The 21,062-nt window shown below is 40.0% G+C and overlaps 1 protein-coding gene and 1 long non-coding RNA gene across 2 annotated transcripts in view; one reads left to right on the top strand and one right to left on the bottom strand.

Annotated features, from left to right (window-relative positions):
* The window catches only part of Adgrl2 (adhesion G protein-coupled receptor L2), a 612,895-nt gene that overhangs the window by 452,096 nt on the left and 139,737 nt on the right, over positions 1-21,062 (bottom strand). The gene's annotated exons all lie outside the window — the stretch shown is intronic.
* LOC142854806 (uncharacterized) overlaps positions 1-21,062 on the top strand; it is a 91,655-nt gene that overhangs the window by 14,815 nt on the left and 55,778 nt on the right. The window contains exon 2 of the long non-coding RNA XR_012911374.1: positions 15,699-15,882. This is a non-coding gene — a long non-coding RNA (uncharacterized LOC142854806). The remainder of the gene's footprint in view (positions 1-15,698; positions 15,883-21,062) is intronic.

Below are 21,062 nucleotides of genomic sequence, written 5' to 3'. Positions count from 1 at the left end.
CTTTTATAATATTATTGATTTTGAAATGAATAGCGCTAACAATGCTGACTTTATAGTTGTGTGAAATGAATATAGTATAAAATGAAGCATTTTTGAATTCTGATTATGCTAATTTTATTTAAACATACTGCATACATAAAGAGAACCTTGGGGTTCTACTTCGCAAGAACAAGTACTATATTAATTAAATAAAATAATTTTTAAGGAAGTAGTATTAATTTGATTTATGTAATTCTTTGTCTCTAAAGTGTTGTCTGAACCCTGCCAATAACTGAGGACAAGCACTAAGTACATGTAAATAAGGGCACTACAAGATACATTAAAATATTATTTTGGAGGGGATGAATATGAACAAAGTACAAAATTTATATGTGTGAAAAATAAAATTAAATGTTACTTTATATAACGTAAGTGCCAATGGTTTAGTCTGTATAGAAGAACAGAAAAGCCTTGAATTCTGATGTGAGCTCACTCTGCAGAGCGGGATCATGGCATTCTATGTAATTGAGAGAGAAGTGCAATAAGACAGAAAACATTCAGTAGCTTCTAACTTTTGTTTCATTGAAATAAGGGGGGGGGGGGGAACATACTTCAGATAAATGCATGCAGATGCCAGTAGTATTTTCCTGACTTGCCCCAATTGCAAAGCAAAAAGGGGGAAAAAAGCTCAAGGAAATCAGTACCAGTTCTGTGCCACAGGAAAGTGATGGCCACCAAGCATCTCCCTCTCTGAGGATATTACAAAGGGGAACTTGAGCCCTGCTGCTATTAATGATGACTACAAATCGTAGCCAATCAAACCAAAAGGAGCTCTGACCATATTCACTGGAACTGCTTAAGGCTTAAACACCAGGGACTGGAAACAGACTGTTCTTATCCCCTTTTCCAAACAGAGATTCAAGTGTGCAATGCCAGGGCCAGCACACAGCTGCACTTAAAGAGGCACAAGTCCCCATAAGCTCCAAGGAAATGGAACAGAGCCCAGTACAAGCTGGAGGTGTCATCTTGTTCTAGCCAGCTGGGTGACAACCAGGGTGAGAATGATGAGGTGTTAATTAAAGTGAATGGACTATCTCATTGTAGTGGTGGCCAACGGCACCTGCAGAAGGAGCTAGAGCCCTGGGTGCATGGCCCACCCTGTCCAGAACTGGAGGTCTCTTATCTCTGCCTTGCCTTCTAGTTTTCTCTTATTATAGTTTTTGTTGGAGATGGTGCCTCTTCCTGCCTATTGTCTTTATTCACCAATTCTGCAGAGTAATAATTCTTACATGATATGTGAAAGGTTGAACATAGGCCCTTGGTAAAGATGTGGGGGTGTGTTTTGCTTTTTGTTTTTTAAGACAACAAACTAAAGTATTTGTTAAAATAAATAGATACACAATACAAAACAGAAATCCTCAAACATAACTGATATTCTCTTGTTTGAAAAACAATGCCAAGTTGCTCCATTTATGTTTCTCACATTGAACTTTGACTGAATCCCATGAGATGCTGCTGAACCCAGGACTGCACAATGATCTGAACTGATATCTAAAAATATCCCAACAAGGTTCTAGTGATTTTTCAAAATAGAGAGTACAGCATGACTTAAGCAGGCTACTTAATTAAAAATGAATTCTCCACTTCCTACATAGAGTAATATTTCAAGAGCTATGTCTTCATGGCTTTATCACATATGAGCAAGGCCCTGGTGGAGCAGGGAGTGTATTTCAGAAAAAGACCTGTGTTTGCTCCACTTTGCCCAGACATAGCCCTTCATGCTTTCATTTGAATGGCTGGGCCATGGAAGTTGCTCCATGGTGATCTTTAAAATATCTATGTTGTATAAATGCTTCTCTATCCAAAATAAGTCATGTGTTGCCACAGAACTCTGTCTTTGCAATTTATAAAGATACTTTTTTTTTGACAAATTGAGTTAAGATGTAGGTTCATGTAATTTCAGTCCCCTGTAGAAACTGAGGAATCTACACCCAGCCTCCCTACACTTGTACATTCTTCTTCAGATTGACATAAGAGTGGTCCAGTCTTTCCTGGCACGTCAGTAGCAATCCTGGTTTCAACACAATATTCAGTCCCTCAGCATCACCCCTTTTTCACCTGCAAAATGTGCATGAATGTTTACCTCAGGGAATTGTGTAATGTGATATGATTGGGCACATGGAAACAATAACACATGCATAGTAGGTACACCCCATGGCAAAGAGGTGGGTCTGTGATGATCAACCAATCTGGAGAAAGAATAGAAAAGCAAGGTTTTGGACAGACAAGGTGAATTTTAATTTGGATAGGTTTCACCCAAGCAAATGTGAGATTCACTAGAATATTTCCATGGGAATGCCAGAACAAAGGACAATCATAATTAAAAGACATGCAATTTGGTAGCTTGATTTGGGTGTTCTTAGTCTAATCTATGGGACTGACAAGATTCTTTACATCAGAACTCTGGAACAAGAAGGTTGACATTAATCTTAAAGAAAATCTACAGTTACTGATGAAGGAGAATTAGTTCTCTCTAGGGACAAGATTCCTAATAGGTTTTCCAATCCCAAGTGGTCAGCCCTAAATATATATGCACAGCAGCAACACTAAATGGACTTAGGATGTTATAGATATACATACATGTGTATATACACCTAACAGAAATAATTAAAGAAGGAGGGGTCATAAATTTAAGAGAAAATAAAGGGAAGACATGGGAGGAGTTGGTGGGGAGAGAGGAAGGTATGAAAATAATGTAACTACAGTACTTCTGGATAAAATCATCAAAAAAATCAAAACAGAAAAAGGTAAAAAGACAACTCACAGCCATATGAGGAGGGGCTGAAAAGGAGTTTGAGAATTGTGACTGCCCACTCCACAAGAAGCAGAGGAATGACAATACGAAATGTTACCAGGAGAGACAGGCAGACTGTATTGACTGGTCTTGACAGGATCTAGAATCATCTAAGAGACAGCTTTGGGTATGCCTGTGTTAAAGGTATTTCTAGATTAAGTTAATTGAGGAGATGAGGAAAGACCTGGGGGTCTAAGATTGCCTGTAAAGGAGAAAGATCACTGATCATGAACACTCTTTAATATCTGCTTCCTGAGTGCTGTTGCAATATGACCAGCTGCCTCCCACTCTTGCTACAATGCCTTCTCTACCAACACAGACTCCCCCAAGGAGCTCTTCCATCTCTAAGTATCTGTGGTCAGGTACATTGTTGCATCAATGAAGTAAATATTCAGTCCAGAAAGCCAACGGTGAGCAATGTTTAATGAGGCATTTTAAGGCAGATGTTGAGTTTCTTTTAAATAGCCACTGTGTGAGAGTTCTGCGGAAGGGAATGCAGTCCAGTAGGATGTAGGGAAAGGCTAGTTGGAAAGGATGATGACAGGGACATATGCACATGCACTTTTATCCCTAGAGAGAGTGTTGAGGAGGAGGATGAAGAGGAGAAGAGGTCTTATGAAGAGGTCAGGTGGATGGGTTCACCGTAGGGGAGGGGAAGAACATCATATCCTCAGTGGTCATGGCTCATCCTTTTCTTTTCGGATCATGGGAGAATATTTACTTCATATACATATACGTATATGTCAATACATATTTCTGATCAATATCCTATGCCTCATTCTTCTTACTTCTTAAAATGACCCAGCTACTGTGCTGACAGTTTAGTCTTGATCTTAGAAGTCTAAATGGAGACATCAAAGATGTGGTCTGTTTTGCAAAGCTCCATATTTTTTCCTGCGTTTTTCTTCCAGTGTATGAGGTTTCAAGCCATGCCTTTGCTTTAGATGTCTAGTATGAAGGGTTTCCTCCTCTGGAGAAAGACTCAGAGGAGACCCAGCTCCTGAACATTGCTATTGGTGGGATTCTCTCCCATTTAGGAATTTCTGCCTCCTCTGAGTGCATTCAGATTTTCTTCGCATAACAGAGAAACTTAGCCTCCAAACAGAAACAAAAGCTCATGGGCTCGTGTGTCTGGCTCCTCTGCCTTCACCAGGGGCAGTGTTGTGCTTCTTCCTCCCAGGTTGTGACAGCTTCAATCTTTTTCTGAGCACATGCCCTTGGAAAGCCACTACTGGATCAAGGTGACATTTGAGAGCTATTTTTCATCCTTGTTTTTTCTCTACTATTTCGCTCACATTTGCTTAGACCTTTACTCCTTATGACTTTGAAGTCTTCTGTTCATTGGAGCCCATATGCTCCCTCAGAACAACACTTTTATTTCTGAGAAGTCCTTGATTGTACTTTCAGAAGATGGGAGAATCCACAAATTTCTTAGAGTTGGTTGTACCATTCTTTCTCCAGCCTCCATCTAATGGTAGAAGACTGTCAACAAAAACTTGCCTAACCTTGAAGCAAATGAACAAATAAAAAGCTAAAGATGCCAAATTCCATTTCATAAAACATTCTAAAATACACATGCATGCTCATAAAATCATCTATGTTACTCAGAGACTGGTTGTTATCTCTGAGCAACAGGTATGAAGCAGTGAAGAATGAGGAAGAGCTGAGAGGACTCATCTTAAACTGAGATGGTCAGCCATGAAGGGGAAGAAGCTGACTAGGCACACATCATTTTGGCCAAATTCACATCTGGTAATGACCAATGCCACCTTATATTTTGAACGGCAACAGTGACTTGCTATCAAAATATTCAGGCAGGATTTTTTTTTTTAAATCTAGATGCTTCACATTTTGTCTTATCCCCAGTTTTACAGAACAGCAACTGATGTCAGCAAGCTCTAGCAAATGAGAAGAGCAGAAAGGGAATGCTGTAGCAGTCTGCATGAAGAACTGGACTGCCCCTGATTGCTTTTAGGCCTTGGCTTCAGTGCAGAGGCATTTACTACCCACCAAGGCATTTTCTCAGCAAAGGTTAGAAGTCACACAGATGGTAGCTTGTAGCTTTGTGAGAATGACAATCTTTCTTGCTGTTACTTGAATTTACATAAAGTAACGATGCAAAGCGCTCATCATGCTCCAAACTCAATCTCAAACAAAATGACCAGTAATTGAAACAACAAAGGTAATTGGCCACGGATGATAGAAGAAATTTCACTCTAAGGAGCTTACCGACTGGAAAAGATTCAATAACTCCAAAGCACAGGAAATATTTTAGGCACCACAAGCCCTCGTTTGAGTCTATCGGCAAGGAGAATATAAGAGTCCTTGATTGCCTAGTCTCATGCAGGGCTTTGACTAGACTCTGTAATTTCTGAAATGGACAGCATTTGTGAAAATGATCAGCCACGCTCCTCTTACCTACCAAGCACTGTGCTCAAGGCAGAGCACAGGCATCGTTTCCCACACCACCTGTGTCTAGTTTACTGAACACGTTAGACTTCGTGGAGACAAGAGGGATCTCCCCCCTCCTCCAAGTCTTGTTTTCAGCTCAATTGTGTCAGATTCATTCACTAAACAAGTATTTATTGCCCAGCTATTGTGGGCTCAGTAATATTTTAGGCCCTTTAGGGCATGGGTTAAAATAAAACTAAAGAGATGAACCTTTTTAGTAGTGAGACAGGCAAACATAATAATTGCTTTCTTTTTCCCTGTCCCTAGACTCAGACGTATTTCATGGTTTGTCTAGTAAAGTTGTCGTTTTGTCCTTCTATTAGAACATTCTATGGAGCCCAAATTAAAATATTTCTTTCTCTGTCCTGATCAAGTCTGCCATAGCAGGAGCCCCACATTAGAGACTGCACACACTCTCTTCCTCCTATTTCTCTGCTCTATCCACGCAGCCTCTTGTTCAAGCTCCCTCATGATTTTTTTTTTCCAAATGCCAAGATGACCAGGTCAAGTTATTCTCGGGGTTCTCTTGTCGGAATAACTTCCATCAGTAGGGGATTTCCCTAAGGAGCTTAACAGCCCCGTAAACGTCTTTGTTGTGTGAGTGTCCACCTCTCCTCAGCTATGTATCCAATGGTTCACTTTTGAGCTTTTGCTCAGTGTGTAATGTGAAAAAAAACATAATCATCCTTTGCCCAATGGGAGGAAGGTTCCAAGATTCTACCCTTGAAACTGTATTTTCTTTGAAAAGCATGTTTTCATTCTCTAGATTCACAATGTTAAACAAGAGTTGTATGTGGTGAAAGAATTAAGGAATCATTTTAGCTATCTCCGAGCCATCTCTTGAGGCTGGTGTAGACATCAGTGTTTCTTAGGAATGTCATTCAAGATTTACACAGTTTGCACTTTGCTCATAAACATGTTTCAAAAGAACAAACAAAACAGGCTGCTGTAGCCTTGGTTTGCAGGCATGCTCCTGGGAAGGGCCTGTATCAGTGGACTTTAACCTATCACAGTAGCATCCCCAATCAGGTCAGAGTTAACATCTAACAACTTTATTATCAAAAAGCATATTTACAGACTTCCCAGGGAAGGATTGGCTCTTCACAAATTGCTGTGATCCTGAGTAACTCATAGTAATATATAAGTGTGCCTTGTGTTGGGCAATAAAGCCCTAAAGATCATGAAATCAGAAGGACTCAGTTCTAGTGTAGTCTTTCTAAGCATTTCTACCACCTCACTAAGAAAGCAGATGTGTTTCCTAAGCAGTTTTAGAGGGACAGAAAGGAAGTAAATGCCAAATCCTGTCTGATGCTGAGAGAGAGCTGAACTCACCCATGGACCCAAGAGGCTTCTCCTTGCCAAATGAAAATAGGGGTCATCTATAGTCTCTGACCTAGTGGCATAAATTTTTCTGGAGGACTTGAATAATAAAAAAAAATCACTTTAAGTAAATGGAAAAAAATCAAAACACACAGATGAGGGTGGTTTTATGAGACCTTCAAATAAAAATGGGTGTCGACACTTCTCAACACTCCCCATAAAACAGGAAAGGAACAAACATCACCAAACTTTTTGGAAGAAGTCAATATTGTCATGATACCAAAACCAGATTAAACTACAGACCAATATCTTTGCTGAACATAGTTGCAAAAATTCACAACAAAATACTTGCAAACAAAATTCTTGAAAACATTGAGGGATCATTCATCAATGACCAAGTTGGCTTATTTAGGGATGCAGTGATGGTTCAACATATCCAAATAAATAAATGTGGTTCATCACACAAATGACCTCAAGGTCAGAAATCACATGGTCACCTTGAGAGATGCAGAAAGGATTTTGAAAAAAAAAAAAAAAACAGAAACCCTTCAGGATATATGTCCTGAAGAAACAGAGTAGAAGAAACAAACCTCAACATAACTAAGCCTGTCTGTTGAGAAATCTATAATAAATATTGTATTAAGTGGAAAAATCCATTAAGTATATTCTTTGTAACTAAATTCATCATTATTATGTCAATGTAGAATCATCATAAAAAGAATCAATGAGATATGATTCTTCTTTTTCTATGTTCCAGCTTTGGGAAACAGACCCTCTTGAAGAGGTCCAGCATGTTTCAGTTTAGCTGGCCAGACTTTAAATGTCTGGAGACCTCTGCATTATGATCACCATTTTGCACAGCACAGAGATCATTCTTTCTTGAGAATGTAAGGACTGGACCACTGCTACTCTGTCATCCTAGGCATCTCCATTAAACTGAATGAGCTCTAAAAATCATTTATATGTCTTGAACTTACTCATATCTTTCTTGATATCACATCTTTCTCCATCACTTCTACCTACTGAGGACTTCCACCTCCTCTGCTCTCTCCTCCACCTCTTCCTCATCGTCTATTTTTCCTCATTAGTCATCTCACACCTGCTTCTCCTCCTTCTCTCTTTCTCCTCACTCTATCATTCGTTCTCCTTTTCCTGCTCCTTCATCTCCACTTACACTGACCCCTTTAGCTCACATGACAGGCTATGGTGTCCTAATAGTGAACAACATTTCTAGCAGTGACTGGGGAACAAATGAGTTGGTGCTTGCTAGATCTCCTCGTCCTCAGTTCCCGTTTTCCTTCTGCCCTCTGTTCATTGCCAATTCATCCTCAATTTCATTCCTAAAATATTTAACATGTGAAGTTAAATTTTTAATTAAAATATTGCCAACATGCAATGTAGATGTAAAAGCAAGTAAAACAAAACAAAACAAACAAAATCCAAAGAGGCTTCCTAAAGCTGTCCTTGCGGGAGGAAATGTCCTCTCTTGCAATGTAGCAGTGCTTCTACCATTACAGGAGGTGGTGGTAACATGGGACTCTACTATGCTAAGTACTGGGAGAGAGATACACTGGAGATTAAAGCTTACATCCTGATGCTTGAGTTTTTCAGGTTCTCCAATTAGCCCATTTGGCACTAATAACCAGAAGATTTAATGATAGATGATTGGAGCAGAAAACAAAAAAAAATCAAATAAAATAATTTCTGGAATCTGGAAGAAAAACATGAACCTATTCACACTCCCATATAAAATAAATATGTTTTATTTTTGTTTGACAGTTTTTGGGTTTCTTTCCTCCCTATTTTTCCTGTGAATTATGACCCCTAATTTGAAAGGAAAGAGCTAAATTTCATTTCTCAGTACCAGCACAGTGTTTTCAAATGTAAGAGCTATTTAATGTTTAGAAAAAAAGTTGTAGCCTGAAGTTGGAGAGTTTCAGATCGGAGAGCAAATACCAAAGGCTCATGAACTGGAGTGGGGACAGGATTTAGTTATCTCTACCCAGATCACTAATAAACCGGCCAATATCCTGGAGGAAATTAGCTTAGAAATACTTTAGATGGTGTCTCCTTCTAAATGGCTACTGTGGCTGTGATAAGGTAAGGTGTCAGTTTGAAAGGGAAAGAAAAGATGCAGGTCCTACTCAACATTAAGTCATAAAGATCTCATTTGCAGTTTCTGTAGCTAAAGTAACAGCAGAAGCACAATTAGGGCAATTACATTCTGTGAATGAACACATTCTTCTCGCCACTTTCAATTTGTTTCAGGCTCAAAATCATTCTTATTCAGCAATGGTTTAAATTTGCAAGAGGTGAAGCCTGTGTGAGAAGTCTGCCCCTCTCTCTATAAACAGCAGCTAGTGTGGTAACACCTCCTCCAAAACAAGCAAATACAAAACAACCTTGCTGATTGTTTTAATTTACTTCTAAAGACTGGAATAAATGAATCTTGCTGTCTTATTCTTCAACAATTATTCTCTGTTCATGGTTCAGACTTATATCTGCCATCTATGACCCGACACATTACACAGTGGGGTGGATTTTATATTCATTCATATGATATTGAGTACATTTCTCAGAGACTTCTTAATATTGGACAGTTTTAAAAGGAAGATGACTTATTTAACTGTTGAAGAGGATACTAGAGAGCCGTTATTAAGCCTTCCAGATAAACATTGTATTGATATCTAGTGCTTCAGAGGCTGATTACCGATCTGAACTTTGCACATATGCTTTCCGATGTTTTCCATCTCAAAATCGTCTTGGAGGAAAACTAGGAAAAGAATAATCAAATTGCAAATCCTTTTTGTATTAGTATGCTAAAGAACAAAGATTGGGCTAGGCGGTGGTGGCGCACACCTTTAATCCCAGCACTCGAGAGGTAGAGGCAGGCAGATTTCTGAGTTCGAGGCCAGCCTGGTCTAGAAGAGCTAGTTCCAGGACAGGCTACAAAAGCTACAGAGAAACCCTGTTTCAATCCCCCCCAAAAAAAACCCTTCATGGTTGCCCCCAAAATAATGATGAACCAGTGTGCCTCCACCTTAGGCTTGAAAGCCATCCTACAGTAAAAACAAACTATATACAATTTTGTTTATGATTAAACCTGTTTCTCAAGGATTGGGCTATGCTTTACCTGTAAACTGAACTAAAGATGGTTTTATGCTGTTTGTTCCAGGAAACAGCAACCATGCCTTGTTTTAAAAGGTTACTATGACCATCTTTTTATGACTATCTTGTTGTGACCACTTTGAAAACATGTCTTTGTTTCAGTAGATTGTTATGACCAAAATGTTTTGCTTATGTTCTGCTTCTGTAACCCACTCATTTGCCTTCCAAATCCCCTACTCCTGCACTAGAAAAGCCCATATCTAACCACAAGCCCAATGCTGATCTTTTAAACCCCACCTTTAGGGGTTATAACCTGTGTACATGAATAAAAAAATCTTGCTTTAATTAATTTAGCCATGAATCTTCTTGCATCTGTGGGATTAACAATACAAGCAAATATCCCAGGTACTTAATGAAATTTTGTAAGATTCATACATCACAGTATTATCAACCTGCATTCACAGAGGTCCTGTGTCACTAATCTGAAATTTGCTTAACAGAACTTAGTTTACTTACAACTAAAATATCACACAAATAAAACTTTCAACTGTCTTGTTTCCAATGAGGGAACTGAAGGTGAGAGCCCAGGTGACTTGTTGGAGGTTAGGTAACCACACAGGAATACTCTCAGAACTTGAACCTAAACTTGTCCAAATTCCCAGTGTGAACTCAGTCAATCTGATATTCTCTATAAACACAGAAGCAACTTTGAATGGTATTGCCTCCATTCAAAATTAACAAATAAAAATGGTTAGATTAATCATTTTTACTAGTGCACCTTTAAAAACTGTAGCAAAACAATCTAGCTTTTGCCCTGGAGGAACAAATCTCCTTCTGTGTTAGTGACACACAATCTTAAGACTTTTACGTGTCTTATAGTTTGGATATGCAGCAAGCCTACAGAGAGAAGGATGCTCCTCTGGGATGTGTGTTTTCCAGCTTTAACAATCTTTGTGTATATTTCTTTTCCTGACAAATGTGTGAGGAGCTGTCAAAGGAAAGCATCATGGCAAAAAGCAAATTTTGGGCCTGGGTTCTATTCCCAGTACCATTTATAAAAACCATTAGGTTTATAAAGGAAATTGATAAAAACATAAGCTAGTGACCTGGCCGAAGGGATGGAAGGATGTAAAAGAAGGCTGCAGACAAGAACCTTAAGAATGCCAACAGTGGGGCTGGAGAGATGGCTCAGAGGTTAAGAGTACTGGCTGCTCTTCCAGAGGTCCTGAGTTCAATTCCCAGCAACCACATGGTGGCTCACAACCATCTGTACTGAGATCTGGTGCCCTGCTCTGGCATGCGGGCATACATCGAGGCAGAATGTTGTATACATAATAAATAAATAAATATTTAAAAAAAAGAATGCCAACAGAAACAGCTGAGTGCAGGAAAGAGCTGCTGGTAAAAGGTAGTGTGTGATAGAAGGGAAAGAGTGAGGGGCAAGAGGCAGAGTGATAGGCTCTGCAGAGTCTGTTTATACAGGAAGCAAGAGTGGCAGGCAGAAGGGTAACCAGTTTTATAATTGCTCTGATAGTAGGATCTGAGTTCATACAAGCAGATGAAGAGAACAAGCATACAAATACAGGTAGTCCCACTTCTCTTCTTGGGTTTTCAGATGATTCTCATTCGGGGTAAGCTGCTTGCATCTGGGTAAAATGAGAATAAAACTTAAGGAATACAGCATATATGCTTTTCTTCTGTTCCTTCATCTTTTGAATATATGCATAGTGTATACATGTGTAATGGCTCACTTACGTACACCAAGGTTAGGCCACAAATATAATTGTATAACATGCACATGGTTTTTTTTTTGTTTTTTTTTTTTTTTGATTTTTCAAGACAGATTTTCTCCGTAGCTTTTGGTTCCTGTCCTGGAACTAGCTCTTGTAGACCAGGGTGGCCTCGAACTCACAGAGATCCGCCTGCCTCTGCCTCCCGATTGCTGGGAATAAAGGCGTGCACCACGGCCGCCCGGCATGCACATGTATTTTGTTCTTCAAAAATAGGACATATCTGCAAAGAAGATGGAATACTTTTATATGTGTGTATGTGTAAATGATGTGTATGTGATGAATATATATGTATTTGTGTGCATGTATGGGGGGGGTGAATATGTATGTGAAGGCCAAAGGTTGATGTCTTCCTGTATCTTCATCTACTGTTGACATTTTTATTTGAGACAAATTTCTCACTAGTCACTCACTGATTTGGTAAGACTAACCAGCTACCAAAATCCAGGGATACACATATTTCTGTGTCTCCAGTGCTAGTATTAAAGTCCTGTGCTTCACTTTTCAGATGGGTACTAGGGGCCAGAATTTGGCATTACATGCTTGCATATTGAACCACACTTCAGCACATGTTTTTCTACAGCCTGCAGTGTTCCCAGTAACTGTAGAGGTTCCTGTCCTGGACCATCCCCCAGCACACTCTGCTGTGAAAGCTCCTTCTGCAGGCCACTCACTGATGGGAAGCCTTCATTAAGCCTTGCAGTCAATCCACAGGTGACTTCCATTTGGCTCGAAGGCTGGGGAAAGCCGGGTACTGAAGGATGCTTCAGAAATAGAGGGCTAGAGAAGAAATGGGCACAATCTGTCTACTTAGGAAACACAGCAATGAGGTCTTTATAATGAGCAGGAGAAGGCGTGAGAAAGCTAACGTTTTCAGACAGGGAAGCCATTAGCCCACGAGAAGGCAGCAATCGAGAACCTGAGAACAGTCCACTCTAATGAGATAAAATCACTGAGGATCTCACCTTAGCCCTTGGTTGAAGATTGAAGAAAGTAATAGCGCTGCCTGTGGGTTTCAGATAAAGGGAAGGAAATAGCTAACATTGAAAAGGCAACTTTTGACACTTTTCTTGGTCATAAGATGGTAAGGATAAATACAGGAAATCGAACGAGAGCTGAAAACTCAGGAGGTAACAGTTGGTCTTCAGTAATGTGTGGGATGGAGGAGTATAAAAGGGAAAACAGGCTGTAAGCCACAGCAACAGAAGCTCAGGGTATGCTGACCAGATCCAGATAGTGTAAAGAGGAGCCATGGGCTCTGATATCAACGACAAAGTGCCTGCCATTACTTTTAACCACAGGAGACAGCAGACTGGGTTTTCTTTATATCAAATTAGGCCAAATTTACAGAACTGGTCTCCAAATTTTGCTTTTTCTGCACATAAGAATCTCCCTTAAAGAGAGAAGGAGAGAGAGAGAGAGAGAGAGAGAGAGAGAGAGAGAGAGAGAGAGAGAGTGTTCATAGATACCAGGGTTTTATTCCACATGGAGAAATCCTGGAAATCAGAATGTGTGGCCTGGGACTGAAGTCTTAGCAACTTTCTTCCCTTCCCTTCCCTTCCCTTCCCTTCCCTTCCCTTCCCTTCCCTTCCCTTCCCTTCCCTTCCCTTCCCTTCCCTTCCCTTCCCTTCCCTTCCCTCCCCTCCCCTTCCCTCCCCTTCCCTTCCCTCCCCTTCCCTTTCCTCCCTTTCCCTCCGCTCCCCTTCCCTTGCCTCTCTCCCCTCTGCTCCCCTCCCTTCCCTTCCCCTTCCCTTCCCTTTTCTTTCTCTCTCCTTCCCCATCTCTTTCCCATTTTTGTATAGGGTGGTTCTCAGACCACGACTCATCATAAACATGTAATCTATCTACCATACCTCTAGCCCAAGCCTTAGCAATTACAGAATTCCGACAATTCCAGCTGCAGTCAAGTGTGAGAACCACAGACTGCAGGCATTGATGATCCACCCAGTGCTTTTGCTAAACTGTATCATCCACTTTCATCTGTAGAGGAAATCAAAAGGTAGGTGCTGTGTGGATAGGTTTTTTTAAAAAAAAATTATCTACTGGTGGGTGGTGTAATTCATTAATATATTAACAACCTACACAATCCTGACACTGGGCAGTATTGTATCAGGTTTCTCCTCTTAGATACGACTATGTATTATGTAAAACAGGCTGATCTGGAACTCAGCCTCAAAACCATTGAGATTCTCTTGCCTCAACCTCCTGAGTTGTTATGATCATAGGTCTGGGCCCACCACACACCACTGTTCTTGCCTTCTTGGCTTCTTATTTCTCCTGAGACTTCCTTGTAGTTTATTATTTTTGTGATACACTGGATTTCCCATTCTCTCTCAGTATATTAACATACTGAGCACACAAATTACAGAACATTGTATGTCAATTGAAAAACGAAAAATGCTAGGTTGATGAAAACTGGGCATAAATTAGTCACAACATATTCAGAAATGCAGCCTGCCTCCGAGTCTCATACCGGATATGCATAGAAATAGGAGGCTGTGATTATTTCGTGCCCAGGGTATTGGATTTGTGCTAACGTCTTTTAAATATTAACAGCTCATGAAGTATCAGAAAAGCCTTCATTTAAATGTCTGAGGTGACTTCAAGTAACTCATCTTGCTCGGCTTTTTTGGAGGCAATGTTCAGTGTGTTCACAGAAAAGTTCCTTTCCCAGAAGTAGTCAGGTCTTATTAAAAAAGTGGCTCAGCACATGAAGAGGATGCCTCTTATTTTTCTCCTCTGATTAGGCACGTTCAATTGTGCATAATCCCACTTTGCTTTGATGCCAAACAAGATTAAATTTTCAAATACAGTATGCTAAATTTATAATGTAAATTTAAAACAAAATTACTTATAAGAAACCAACATCAGCATCCAGGGACGAGATTGAGCTATTAGCATAATTTATACCAGTGGAGATACTCTCCTCTAATTATTCGTGGCCAATTATCAATTACTGGTCAATGCTAGAATCATTCACCATAATTATTTCCCTATGGTATCACTCGTGGATATAATGAAGTGTTCATCCCTTTGCTTTTCTTAGAAAAACAATACTTAGTGGCTTTTGTTGTTTCTGTTGTTGTTGTTAATGATGATTTTTGTTGTTTTGTTTAGTTTGGTTTTTTTTCTGTGAGTTTTTTTTCTCTGTGAGAAAATAAAATCTAAATCGTTACCACTTAGAATTTTTTTCTAAAATTTTAAATCTTTAGGTCTTAAGTATCTAAAGAAAGGAGATAACTATATCCATGGTTGGCATGAGAAGTTTCTAGAAAGAACTCTTACAAGCTTACTATTTCATATTGGTATGATTTTCTAAAAATAATTCAAATTAAAAAATGTTTTTTTTTAGTTTGAAAAGGTTAATTTGCACTTCGTGTGTTCACGTTTTTAATATAGATTCCTTTCTCTGTTCATATGGCTCTTCTCTATTAAAATCAACCCCAAAGCCTTCAAACACCAAGCTCACATCTGAATTCCTAATGGCTCCTCCTATTGTCTCATTTCTGTTTGAACCTGTCAATCAATAGTGAAAAGTGCTAATCACTCCCAGAAACCCCAATGCTGCTCACAAAAGTACCAGTCACTGAAAAAGATAATACCGATTGGTCATGGATGGGCAGGAAATCACATCAGGGGCCTATGGGCACAATGCGGTTTATTAAGTCTATTTTGATCAAGTCCAGTTCTCCCTACATGCAAGGGTCTGGGATCTTAATTTCCAAGTCAGTGGAAATCAGCTAGGTAACTTACACTCATGAGGTAGCCTCCCTCTGAACTGCAACAGAAGTGCTTGCTAAGTTACTTCAGCTTTTTATGATAGCAACCTTTATTTTTACTCTTTATTTTTCTCCTCTTCTTTTTAAAGATAGGGAAGGGATTTAGTTGGAAACTGGTCATTTAATGTTTTTAATTGACCCACACTGTTTCCCTGCCCATTATTTTCAAAGTCCATTCTTCTAAGTGAGCGAACATCCACAATAAAATTATTTTCCTTTTATACTCCAAGGCAGCAATACCCCTTCTCCTAGCCCTGACTAAATTTGTTTTTGAGAGGAACTTATAATGGGCATAAAGTATGAACCCCAAAGTATTATAGCCTTGAGTCACAGAAGGAATTAAGTTAAGCAATCTTATTGTATTCATTATGCAGAATGCCAAATTTCTCCCGGTCTTTTCCTTGTATTTTTTTCCAGAAAATTTAAGCAAACAAACAAAACCCAACCCTACGTAGAATCCACGCAGCTTATTTGCTTTCTTCAGGGCAGTAGCTGTGAAAGGCTGTGAGAAAGGAGAGGAAGGAGGACATTGCTATTGCTGAAGAATGAACAGTAATTACCTTGTAGAAGTCTCCAGAGCGATCGATCACCTTTCTGGTTGGTAAGAACAGGACTGGGAATACACAATAATTGATTTCTATTACTTATGTGTGTTTTCCTTTTAGCTTTCTGAAGAAGCAACATAGTTTAATTGACTTTAATTTCAAATTACGTATTTTTATGACTCCTGGAGTTGGCTGGAATTAGAACGAATGGAGTTGCTTGTCTCACGAGCTATAGTCTCCAGAGAAGGCAGAAAGACTGCGCTTGGGTGCATTCATGTGTGTGTGAGAAAGAAATATGCATTCTAATTCATGTGTGTGTGAGAGAAATATACATTTTAACTGTCACACGTCTCCCACTTATTTCTGGATTATTATTATTATTGTTGTTGTTGTTATAGTAATGTGGGTAGCTGTTAGGTTCATTTCCCTTGTTATAGAGGCTCTAAGAATTTGTCACAATGAAAAGCTGAGAAAGGCCATATTGGCACAGGTTCAATAGAGACAAGTCTCCTCCATGCATGACAAATGGGCAGAGCAGGCAGTGGCAGGGTCATACTGACTAATCAGGCACCAGCATGGGCCCTCCCTGCTGTGATGTCACTGTCCAGTCAAGTTCCTGTGAAACTGTGAGGAACTGAATTGATCTAACCCACACCTTCAACTTTACTTTGATCATGAAAAAGAAACGTTCTTCCACATTACTGAGGCTTCGTGGGTGACTCAGTGCACCCGGGAGATGGAGAATCTGGCACCTGAGAACGTGAGCCATGAACTTGAGCTATGTAATATTTTGCATATTACAAAATATGCAAAAGAGAGAAAGAGACACAAAGAGAAAGACAGTTTTCCAGAAAGCATCACGTTCCCTGGCTTCTGCTTAATTTTAGTTCTGGGCCACTTTACGCAATGAATACACTACAGATTCCTTGATTGTGGTGCCTACCACACTGTGTTACAATTACTGCTTAATTCTGCTTTCTCTCCTCACCTTGCCTTTTTGTGATATAATTTTCCTTTTAAATTTTTCACATGTCCCATTTTTATTCAGGGTCTGGAACATTTTAGGTGATGGAGAATGTGTGTGAAATGAGCTGCTAATGAGGGGTTTCCTACTGGGTTGATGACATCATTCAAGCAGACACTGAGATCTCCATTTTTCAGTGTTTAGGGGATGGTTTACTCTTCAGTACCATAAACAAAGCAAGGCCAAACAAATAACAAAAGGGAGAGAGCGTGTCTGTGAAACACTACCTCTCTGATTTCTGGGATACCAAGGACCTGGAGATATACATTGGACATTCTAGGGCTTGCTGGTACTTGGCAGACACAATCTTTAAGGAAATTTTGAGTTTGGTTTGTTATTGTATCCTGTGTTTCCAAGCAAGAAATTCATTAAATTAGCAAAAATCATGTCACTAGCACCAGCAGCTTAAAAGACAGAATTTTTGTGACTCAAAAACCATTTTCTTTTTAAACACAAAACGAAAGTAATGATTTAAGGAAGCAGATCTATTCAAACAACTAAAATTATGTTAATTTGTAATTTATAAAATTATATAGACTATTATATATTTCCTTACAGAGATAAAAATCATGTGTAACCTTCCAAGCCCTTATGTCTTTTATCTTATTTGTCCATTCCCCTCACAACATAGATGCATTCTCAGAATCTAAATCAAAAATTTTAGATTTTGCAACCATCAAGAAGCTGATATGACTGGAAAATATTTCTGTGTCATGAACGCATCAGTACCATGTAAACTCTGTCACTAGGGAAGGATCAGCTTGCAGGATTGAGGCTGCAGCGTTAGTACTAGAAGATTTTCCCAACAATACAGGGTCTGCAGACAATGAAGCCAAGATAGGAACACTGACATCAGGCTGTCACTCGGACAATGGCCCCAATAGCATGAGTGACATTTGATGGTGGAACTTTAGGGGACTGGGACATAGTAGGCTTGCGCTTTGTCAACCATTTCTTTTCTTCTTTCTCTCCTGGTGGCTATTTGTCATTCTAAGATGACGACAGACTTCCCTTCCCCTGGACCTCTCTGAACTCTGCTGTCTTTGGACATCATGGATATTGCCAAAGAAACTATTTGCTGGGCAGTAATTGTATGCCACCCCTCACGGAAAGGTAAATGATAATGAGGGCTGTACAGAGAATAGGCAGCCTGTCAAAGGCAGAAAGAGCGGCTTTTAAGATGTACAGCCATACAAAGTGCCTTATAGACTTGTCCTGGAGTAACTGTATCAATTAACCACGCTAAAAGCCCTAACTCGGATCGGCACTGCACACAGCATGTCTACTGGTATTTTATTATCAAGTCCATTATGATGAGTTCATGTCCTAGACAAAAGGAGAACAGAAAAAGAATTCAGGCTGACAAATTAGACTTGAAATCAGTTTCATTTACATAACGACTGGAAGTTCATTAATAACGGAGTTTTAATTATTCATGCTCTTGTTCCACTAGATACAGCAGTTCCCCTCCTGCTGTGCGGGATGTCTGGATTAGCTAAAATGAACCTTAGCAAACGGATGGGCTGCCCAGAAACTTGGAGGCTTTCTCTTTTCACACTGCTGGATCTGGCTGGGGGCAGGGAGGTGGCTTGTGTGTACAAATTGGGGCCCAGTAATGAGCAGGCGGGAGGAGAAGAAGGCAGTGCTGAATAGAGAGCCAGGATACAGGCCGGCACAGCTTCTTTGACTCTGTGTTCCACGTACTCTGAAAGAGAAGGAAGCACTGCAATTGTTATGTAGATGTGCTCCAAGAAGCCTTTATCTGAGAGGATGGTGTCTGCAATATCAGCCATTCTGAGGTTGCCCAATATGGTACACATCTGCGAACAAGACTGGGTGTGTGGTTCTTCATCTTTGAATACAGGATCAGGAATAGGGTTTACTTTTGCTTTGTGTGCATTTGAAAGAATCAAAAGGAAGAAGAAAGAAAAATATGACAAGCCCTGCTTTCAAATATCTAGAAAAAATTTGAGAAATAAGGCAAAAATAGGCTTTCATTCCCTTCTAGCTGCAAAAATGGTGATATTGCTGTTCTTACTGGTACTCAACAATGACTGCAAGGATCTTTAGCCTAAAGAATTTACACTACATGTGCATACCTCCATTCTTTGCACCCTGCCTGGGTACCACTTTGTGAAGGAAACAGTTATGGGGCAGGTTGCTGGGGCCTTACTGCATCTCAGGCTCTTTTTGGTGTTCACACATTTTACTATTTCAAGGGACTCATTCACGAAACGAGAATTCCTGATAAAACAAGACCCAACCACTCTCCTCGATTTCACGGGTGACAAAGAGGAGTAGAGGGGCAGGGATGCTTTTCGATTTGGAGTCACAGGATTGCTGCAGCACCCAGTTTCCAAGACTCTTTTGCAAGTGCTTGAGGAAAAGAGTTGTTTGTCTGAAACGACCTCACAAACAAGGGCTAGAAACATTGAGAATAAAAAGGAAAACAACAAAGAAAAAACTAGTTTATCAGGAACTGGCTGAGACCTCATGCATCTTCTGCATTCTCCCATTTGACTCAAACTGCACAACAATATCATACTCATTTTATTATGATGGAAACTGAGCTCAAGAGAGACCAAACTGTGGTTGTTGAAAGACATACTCTGCCTGACACGAGGTCTCCACAGCTCTGTTTATGTCTGAAGACAAGGACTTTACTTCTACAGAGTTCATGTACTTGTTTTGTTTTTTTTTCTATCAACTTCTCAACTTAGATACAATTTTGGACCAAATAAATGCAAAAGCTTTCTTACTGCTGCTGCTTTTTCTCCTCCTCCTCTTCTTAATTCTCCCTTTCTTTTTCCTCCTTCTCTTCCTTCAGAATATGTGTTGATACATATATTTTAACAGGCTTAGCTGTCTTAGAACTAACTCTTTTAGACCAGGTTAACCTCGAGCTCACAGAGATCTGCCTGCCTCTGCTTCCCAAGTGCTGGGATTAAAGGCGTGCGCCACACACCCAAGCTGCTTACTTAATTAACTGACGTAGAAAGTCATATACTTAAATAATTAGTGATGTTCTTAGAACACTTTGGGAACAAGACGCTGATGTGAACAAGGGTCATAGGAAAAATTAGTAAAAATTAGACAGGCTACTTTGCCTGATGACTTTATCCCAAAGGGTCCATCTGTTGATGAGGCCAGCAGCAGCTATCACTCCCTGTTTATTTGAGCAGACCTCTATGTGCGTATTTTGCCCATACACAAAGAAACTTTCTCCCTTCCTCCTCCCCTTCTTTCTCTTTCTTGTCAAACTCTCAGGTCAGCTTTTCTGCTTAGAAGGACTGGTGTTGGGTGACTAGTTTTCATTTGTGTGTATGTGTGGAGTGTTTGTGTGTATACAGGGTGCCAGGACATCCATGCACAGAGCACATATGAAGGTCGGAGGACAACCTTGGTTAGACTTCAAAACTTCCATTGTAGAGAAGGCTGGCCACGGACTCACAGAAATCTGCCCATCTCTGCCTCCTGAGTGCTGGGATTAAAGGCATGAGTCACCACTAACTGCCTGATCGAAAAATATTTTTAAAAATTTAAAAAGGAAATCCTTATTTTAGTTATTTGGTATGAGTCACACACACCAAAAAAAAATTCTGAAACCTATTATCTCTGTCACTGATAAACTATTTCAAACAAAAGATCTTTTAAGATTGCTAAGACAAGGTCTGGAGAGTTGGTGCAGTGGCCAAGGTGCTTGCCGTGTAAGTCGAGCGCCTTGCTTTGTATTCCCAGAACTCACATCGAAAGCGGTGTCGCCCATGTCATCCCAGTGCTGGGGGCTCTAGGTTCCTAGAGCAATCATGGAAGACAGTTGATGCTACTCTTGCTGCCCCCATTCACACACACACACACATACACACACACACACATACACACACACACACATACACACACACACACACACACATACACACACACATACACACACACATACACACACACACACACACACACACACACACACACAAACATTCATGAAACAAAACAACGATGGATATGTGGGATGACACCAAACTTCAAACTTCCTTCTGCAGGCAGTGGAAACAACCAGCAGAGTGGCAGGACTCATGGATAGACAGTCAGCAGGTAGCAGAGATATTGATACTCATCAGGAAAATGCAAATCAAAACAACAATGTGACACCATCTCACACCTCCTAGCCTGGCTATTATCAAAACAACAAAGACAAGTGTTGGGATGGATGTG

The sequence above is a fragment of the Microtus pennsylvanicus genome, chromosome 7 (assembly GCF_037038515.1).
Source record: "Microtus pennsylvanicus isolate mMicPen1 chromosome 7, mMicPen1.hap1, whole genome shotgun sequence".
Lineage (NCBI taxonomy): Eukaryota > Metazoa > Chordata > Mammalia > Rodentia > Cricetidae > Microtus > Microtus pennsylvanicus.
The sequence above is the reverse complement of the archived record's forward strand: the minus strand, read 5'-3'. Positions and strand labels throughout refer to the sequence as shown.